Here is an 8,820-nt window from a genome sequence, read left to right on the forward strand (position 1 = left end):
TCCTTGCATTCCAAGGGACTCTCAAGAGTCTTCTCCAACACCACAGTTCAAAAGCATCAATTCTTTGGCACTCAGCTTTCTTTATAGTCCAACTCTCACATCCATACCTATGACATTTTTAAAAAATATAAACCTCATTGCCACCAATACTGATTCCTTATTGCCTTCCAGAATAAACCTAGGAACAGTGGTTTCCCCAGCTTTGAGCATATGGGGTGGGTAGAGGAGTAAAAGAAGAAAGGAGGAGGGAGAATGTCCAGGGGAGAAGGGGGCTAAAGTTGACTCAGACAGGCTAAGGGAGCACAATGAGAATACTTAAAAAAAAAAAGTGTGCATCATACTCTGGATTCAGAATGTTTGCATTCAGTTACTAGTAAGACTATATTTGGACTCTTACAGGCATGCCTCTCATGACATTACAGACTGGAACAGAAGGTTTCATGGAGAATGTGAAATAAACTGCTAAATACTCAGAAAATAAAATCTCCTATTTTACACGTGGCAAAATAAATGTGTGTGTGTGTGTGTGTGTGTATGATCCCCTGGAGAAGGGATAGGCTACCCACTCCAGTATTCTTGGGCTTCCCTGGTGGCTCAGATGGTAAAGAATCCACCTGCAGTGCGGGAGACCTGGGTTCAATCCCTGGGTTGGGAAGATCTCCTGGAGGAGGACCTGGCAATTCACTCCAGTGTTTTGCCTAGAGAATCCCCATAGACAGAGGCGCCTGGAGGGCTACAGTCCATGGAGTCACAAAGAGTCGGACATGACTGAGTCACTAAGCACAGCATGTATATATATATATATATGGGGTTTCCCAGGTGGCGTTAGCTGATAAAGAACCTGCCTGACAATTCAGGAGACTAAAAGAGACATGGGTTTGATCCCTGGGTCAGGAGGGTCCCTTGAAGAAGGAAATGGCCACCCTCTCCAGTATTCTTGCCTGGAGAATCCCATGGACAGTGGACCCTGGCAGGCTACAGTCCATGAGGTTGCAAAGAGTCGGACACACACACACATACATACACACACACACACACACCACACACATATAAACTGTACTAACAACAAAGCAAAATAAATGTAAAGATAATATTTCTTACCTATCAATTTTTCAAAGATTTTAAAAGTTTTTTAATACTCAGATTAGTGAGGATGAAGACCCATTGGGCAACTTAAATCAGAAGTTTGAAACTGTTCATACTTTTCGGCTCAGTAATTCTATATCAAGGAAATGATGCTAAGGAAATAGTAATTGATATTTGTAAACCACTGTTTATTTATATTATTCAAAACTGGGAGTAACCCAAAAGTCCATACTTGGAAATTTCTTAAATAACTTTTAGTTTATCCATACACTGAAACACCATGTAGCCATTTAAAAGTATGCCGCAAAACACTATGTAGTGGCTTGTAAACTGGTTTGTTATACATTAACTGGAAAATTTGTGAACAAAACAGTATATGAACTACAATATCATTTTGAAAAATACATAATCTATGATTGAAATATATACCACAACCATGGCTAAAGTTAACCGTGCTTATCTCTGAGGGGTAAAGTAATGACTGATAGTTATTTCTTTTTATCTTTTTAAATAAAGTTTCTATATCAAACATTTACTACTATAATAAGAAAAAGAGATATTTGAAAAGCTGAACTGGTTGATGGGCCTCATCACTGTAATTACTGTAACAGGTATTTGTTGAGCCAGCCCAGGCAACACTCCTGCTATTGGGGGACTTCTCATTTAGAAGAGTTCATTTTGATTGCTTGTCAGTTAAGGTGGAGAAGATAAGTACCTTTATATCAAGATTCCGTCCGTTGCAAGAAACAACATCCACTTAAAATTACCTTTAGCAGAAAAGAAAATTCAGGAGTTCATGAAACAGAAGTTCATGGGTAACCAACTTCACACACAGCTAGATCATGTGGAACCTTCAGAACTTGTTATCTCATGAAATTTCAGCCTGCTTTTTCCTTTGTGATCACTTCAGCATCAGTCTAGCTCTCCTGACATTGTTACAATGGCTGTCTACAACTCTAGACTTATGTCCAGTGTCCCCAACAACTCCAACAAAAATAGAAACTACCTTTCCAATAGTTTAAAAAAAAAAAAAAAGATTGAGTCCAGTTGGTTCTAACGGGATCATGTGCGGGCCCCTGAACCAGCCACCATGGCCTGAGGAGCATAACGCTTTGATCCACCAATCCTAGGTTCGTATAACCTCTGTTGGAAATAGACTGAGAGTAGAGGAGAGTTTGTCCCCGCCACCCAAGAATCATGGTGCTGTTACCAGAATAAGGCACGGATGCTGAGACAGTATTAAAAAAAATAAAAATTGAGATGTCCTCTATGGCCTTACAGTAGAGGCAAGATGAACAGGTAGGAGTCCTGGCTTCAAAGGATGAAAGTTCATCTAAAATACCGAGCTGCATTTTGACACTGTTATTTGATGAAGCAAAGAATATGAATGTCACAGAAAAATTCACTTTTAGGCTCATATTCTCCTAAATGTAGATATAGTTTGAAAATATCCTTACTTACATGTATCAATATATTTTGCCATAAGAATTCTGATCTCACAGTATAGATGTGAGATTTGTACACAGTACAAATAAACAGAGAATCAAGCATGTTAGACATCTACTCATCTGACAGATGATGTGAGAGGGACCCAAAGTCTTGTTGCTACCTAACAGCAAAGGCAGACTAGAGCTCTTACCCATCTCTCCAGTCTCAGCATTGCTGTACCTTGAGGACACACCCCATATAACTCTGGCCAGCAATAACCCTTCAGATTTTTAAGATTTCACTGTGAATGAAGCATAGTTAAAGCTTTAATAGGTCAGCTCATAAACACCTCATTTTTGTTCTGGCTAAAGATTAAACAGTGCCTATCCATAGGGATAACTAGCTAAGTGGCAACATATGTCCCCCAAAGCTCACTTTGAATAAGTTCTCCCTTTATTAATTATTTTTCATAAGTATTTTAACATTTCAAAGCTCACACTTAATACTAAGAAACCAGGCTTGCCAAATACATTCACAGTAGAAGATCTGTCACTCTATACCTAGATCTACCCTCTGCTAAACTTGTCTCTCCATAACTGGGAATAAGACCAGTGTTCAATGTTGGTTACAGGGAAGGCACTGGGTTTTGGGAATAAGATCAAGATTTAGTAAGTAGGACTGGGCACAAGATCAAAACTGGTCCAGTAGAAAGTCTGATTTGATGCTGAGTAAATGAATCTAAGTCACTGCCGTTAATAGCTTCCTTGCCACCTGTGCACTTGGTCAAAAGACCCTATAAGCAGCTGTATCTACGATTCCATGGCCCAGGGACTTCCTCCAGCTTCCACCTCCCATTCTTTATTTTGAACCCTATTGTTTTGGTTTGGTTTCCCTGGTTCCTTCCTGTTTCCTTGAACTTGGATTTTCCCTCTTTGCCTATTCTCTTTGGGTTGATAACAGAGTTGCCTGGCTTACCACGCTCCATCTTGGACCTTCAGTGATATGCTCTGCAGCCCTTGGCTAGTCCTTCCTACATTTCCCTGAACCCAGTCACAGCAATTCCAGCTGGGCTGGGAGCAGCCTGTGTCCAGTGGCCTGGCTCCTTGCTTGCCTGGGAAGAGAGATGAGACACTGAGTTCTCTTAGATGGAGCTACTGGGTCTCTTAAGTCTAAGATGAGGATTGTATCGATCTTCTTCAGGGTAACTTGGTGACAAATACTAACTGGGCATTTACTATGTGCCAGGCACTACCTTAGGTGCTGAAAATACAGCAGAGCATGAAACAAGCTCTCTGATCTCAGGCAGTTTAGATTCTATATAGACAGTGGGAAAGACAAATGTATGAACAAGTAAGACAAAGTAATAATACCTACAAACCAGGTTGGGACTGTGTTCAAGTGAAAATTAAACAGAATGGCACAGACAGGTTCTGGGTGATTAGGAAAGACCCCTTGAGGAGAAAGAATGAGTGACAAGAAGGAGCTAGCCTTGGGAAGATCTGGAGGAAGACAGCTTTGAAGGAGAAGGGGCAACAGATACAAAGGCCATGAGGCAGGAATGAGCTTGGCATCTTACAGGGATGGAAAAAAGACCAGCGAGGCAAGAGCCACAAAATTGACAAATAATTTGCTTGAAACATGAAAGTGGGCTTAAAAAGTCAGCTTGAAAACATGACAAGTTTTCCTCCCAATTCAACTAGATTTGCAACATAAATAAGATGCATAATTGTACATATTTGTCACAAATCTTATTGGCAGTTCTGGTAAATAAATGTAGGACCAGTTGAGTCTCCTTGACGCCTATCACAACTGTGAACACGGCCTCTGATAACATTGTTTTGTCACTTTTCACTCCCACCAGCAAAGAAGACAGATAAATGGTTTCCTGAGACAAATGGCCCCTGTCTCCAGGGCCCGGGGCTCTGAAAGAAGGAGACGCGAGCCTTGGAACATTACTCAGGGTGGTTCCTTGAAGAGTTCATGGCCACGAGCTCTCTGAGTCTGCTGCAGAAAGAGCTGCTGGATTAATTGTTCTGAAAAATTACATGTTGTTTGCAGTCCATTAAATTTCAAAAGACTTATGAAATCAATACCAGACTAATGACGTGTCCCTGCAACATGCAACAGAAAATCCCTGATTATCACAATAATAGGGATTTAAAATGAAAAATACCTTATGTTATGCCTGTATCTCACCACAGTGCCCTGGACAAGACAAAAATTGTCCTTTCTGGGAGTGAATTCTCATGCAGGTAACATTCTTTCCAGGTGTACAGCTGTGGAGAGTTGCATCAGGCATTGCGTGCTAAGTCTCTCCAGTCCTGTCTGACTCTGTGCGACCCCATGGACTATAACCCATCAGATATCCCTGTCCATGGGATTCTCCAGGCAAGAATACTAGAGTGGGTTGTCATGACCTCCTCCAAGGGATCTTCCTGACCCAGGAATCGAACCCACGTCTCTTAGGTCTCCTGCATTGGCAGGTAGGTTCTTTAACACTAGCATCACCTGGAAAACCCAACTGAATCATATCCCCCCAGAAACTCATGTTCAGCCAGAGCCTCAGAATGTGATCTAATTCAGACAGAGAGTCTTAGTAGATGTGATTATTTAAGACACACTGTATCAGGGTAGGGCCTAAATTCAATGACTGGTATCTTCATAAAAGAAAAGAGAGGGAAATTCTTACACACACACACACACACACGCACACATGCGCGCACACACACACACACACACACACAGAAGCAGGCCATGTGAAACCAGAGGCAGAGACTGGAGTGACGCAACTATACGCCAAAGAACAACAAGACTGCCAGGTAAGGACCAGAAGTTAACAGAGGTCAAGGAAGGATTCCCTTCCAGAGCCTTCACAGGGAGCAAGGCCCTGTCAACAAACCTCGCTTTCAGATTTCTAGCCTCCAGAACTGAGAACAAATGTCTGTAGCCTTAAGCCGCCCAGTTTGTGGTAATTTGGTACGGCAGCCCTAGGAAACTAATATACCAGTCATGGGCACCTTTGCCCCAGCACCAGAGGACAGGGAAACCACTGGGTATTGGGAACCAATTGAATCTACATTAGCAAAGTGGAAAATTGAGTATTTATTTGATAAATTTGACCACCAACAATTTGGGAGGAGGAACTTAACTCGGACAGGGGTTAAAAGGTAGGACTTTGGAATCAGAAAGTCTGGATTGAGTCTTAACTCTATCCTTCACCTTGTTCAAGTTACTAAACTCTAAGCCCCAGCTTTTCATTGGTCAAATAGGAACTTACCTCACAAGCTGGCTGTGAGATTTAGAGGGGAAACCTCTGTGTCGAGCTTGGCAAGTGCCCATCCCATAGTGAGCCCTCACGAAAGGATAGCTGCTGTATCATTATTGTATGGTTGTCACTCTTTCACCTTGAGAAACGTTTCCTATCCTTGCAGGAAGGACTGTGTGGTTAGAGTCAAATGTGCTTTAGAGTCTATACTTCTTCTGTTTTTTGTTCAGCCACTGCTCAGCACGACCTGTCTCAAACTAAAAACGTTCCATATTCACCAGTTCTGAATGAGAGACAGCCTCCGTGTTCACAGGGAGCCCTAACTCCCCAAAACATATTTTTAAATGATTTCTTGCCTGTCTTAAGATATATTTATTCAAAAACATGGGTTTTAAGGACCACAATATTTTCAACAACATGTATTTCTTGAAAGCTCATCATTTGCCAGGCACTTCCCAAAGGTCCCCTCACTCAGACCTTACCACAATTCTGCAAACTCAGTGAGAAACATCTGGTTTTACAAAGGAGGAGGCTGAGACTCCAAGAAACTTCTGAGGATGCCAGACTGACTCCAAATTAAAGTAAGAAATAAAAGCAGTGTTGGGTAAGGAGTGGGCGAGGCAGGGATGCTGCTGCAAACACTCCTCTTTCCAAAAGGCAAAATGAAGTCCAGACCAGAGAGTCAGAATTCAGCACTGGGAGGCCTGCTTGGGTTCTGATCTGGGCTTCCACCCTCACCTGTTGAGTGAAGCACTGTTTCTCTGTGGACCTCCCTTTCCCGACCTGTGAGGCAAGCCATGTGAACCAGATGATCTCTAATAGCAAGTTCTGCTCTTAAAACAAAATCAAAATTATTTTAAAAAGCCAAATGATAAAATTCTCTGATATGCAGTGTCATTAATCTTAGGCCATATTTTTTTAAGCAATGCAATGTGGAAAAAAAAAGATTAAAGATGCTGAGGTTGAAGTTTTGAAACAAATTCATAATATTTACAATACAGCATTGTAATTTTAGTTTTCATAACACTGATCCTACTCCTTTATTTCAGTCGTTAGCTCATATCAAAACAAAAGCTGGGGCATTTTTCACTAAAATCTTATTTTTTTTTCTTTTTTGGTAGGAAAGTCTGAGTAATACAAAAAAATAGAAATAATAATGCTTCACATTTAAATAGTATCTTTGATCTGAGGCCTTCCTGTATGGTATTTTTATAAGCCATGTGTGTTATTATTTCTTTTGGTAGGTCACATTAAAGTCCTAGGATGTCTAGACCACTGATATTATGGGAGCTCTTCAAAGTAACACAATGATATTTAATAATAAACTCAGCTTTTTCTTTAGTTGTACCTTACATCCCAGAAGTGCTGAACCTTTTAGTTTTAAACGATGTTTCATCACCCTGTGTATTTTATGGATAGAAAAACTGAATCTAGGCAGATTCTAAAGAAGACTCCATATATCTGTGATGTTTATTAGTAAGAGTAGCATGCACTTATTAGGTGTCTACTCTGTTACTGGCGTTGTTCCAAGTGCCTTACAAGTGTTAACTCATTTAAGCCTCACAATCCTAGGAGGTAAGTTATGACGTCCCCATTTCACAGATGAGAAAACTAAGGCAGAGAGAAGAGAGTAATCTGGTTCAAGAGCTGACAACTGGTCACTCACAGAGCTGGGACCTGACTCCAGTCGTCTGGCTTCAGAGCCCACAATCGTCACCTTTACCCTCATCCGGGGAAACTGAGGCTCATCAAAGTTTAGTAACTCAAATGTTTTCCAAAAATTCCCATATAGCCACTCCCCCATGATAACATTCCATCAGCTTGCCCTCTCCAGAAGAAAATAAATAGCTCTCTCCATCTATCATTGGCTGGTTCCACTTACTTGCGTTGGTCCTTATCTTTAGTACCAATCTGGAGATTCCGGAGAAGGCAATGGCACCCCACAGTACTCTTACGTGGAAAATCCCATGGACGGAGGAGCCTGGTAGGCTGCAGCCCCTGGGGTCACTAGGAGTCGGACACGACTTCACTTTCACTTTCACTTTTCACTTTCATGCATTGGAGAAGGAAAAGGCAACCTACTCCAGTGTTCTTGCCTGGAGAAACCCAGGGACGGGAGAGCCTGGTGGGCTGCCTTCTATGGGGTCGCACAGAGTCGGACACGACTGAAGCGACTTAGAAGCAGCAGCAGCAGCTGCTGGAGATTCCACTAGACCATCTTTATCTTTTGTATCTGATAGTAAACGCTTCAGTTGTCAGATATTTGATCCTCACATACATTAAAATATAGAGCAAAAAAGAGCAAAGTGTGAGCAGATTGAGTTTCACATCAAATATTTCATCTTCTTCCAATATATAATCCAATTACTTCCAAATCCCCATTATTATTTTCATTGTACATTCATGTACTGCAAGAAAAAAAGTTTTTGAAAACACCTGAAAAAACCTTCATGACTGGGCCAAATCCATTTGTGAACCACCTATTGCTATTTTTATTCCTTGGATTTCTCTAGGTCACATTGTTTAAAATTGCTATCATCTGTGAAACATTCTAAATCCCTTCACTCAGAAGCACACTGGTCGAACTTGATGTTTAGTGAGTTATTTTACCAGACATTACCTTACTCCTATGAAGTCGATTCTAGCTCAGGGAAACAGATTTCTTTCCTCCCCCAGGGGAAGATGGAATGACCTTTGAAGCTGATGTAGCTACAATTTAGGAGAAGTGATAACAACCACTCCCGAATCATTCCCTATGAAACTCGGTGCAAGGACACCGAGTTTAGGAGCAAAACAAGCTTCTGGATTATTTAATTATTTTTAATTGATTTGATTCTTTATTTCCTGCCTTGCTCCACCAAGGATTCAAAGTTCATCCTTTTTTTTTTTTTAAGGTATGCTGGTTAAGAATTTTTATCTTCCAAGTGACAGATTTATTCATAGCTATAGGCAATGCTTTCCTCATTTTTCTGACGTTCCTCCACTCTTGTGGCAGGTAAGATCCAAAAAAATATGAATGTTCCTCCCAACAGAATCCCTCC

The sequence above is a fragment of the Bubalus kerabau genome, chromosome 7 (assembly GCF_029407905.1).
Source record: "Bubalus kerabau isolate K-KA32 ecotype Philippines breed swamp buffalo chromosome 7, PCC_UOA_SB_1v2, whole genome shotgun sequence".
NCBI lineage: Eukaryota > Metazoa > Chordata > Mammalia > Artiodactyla > Bovidae > Bubalus > Bubalus kerabau.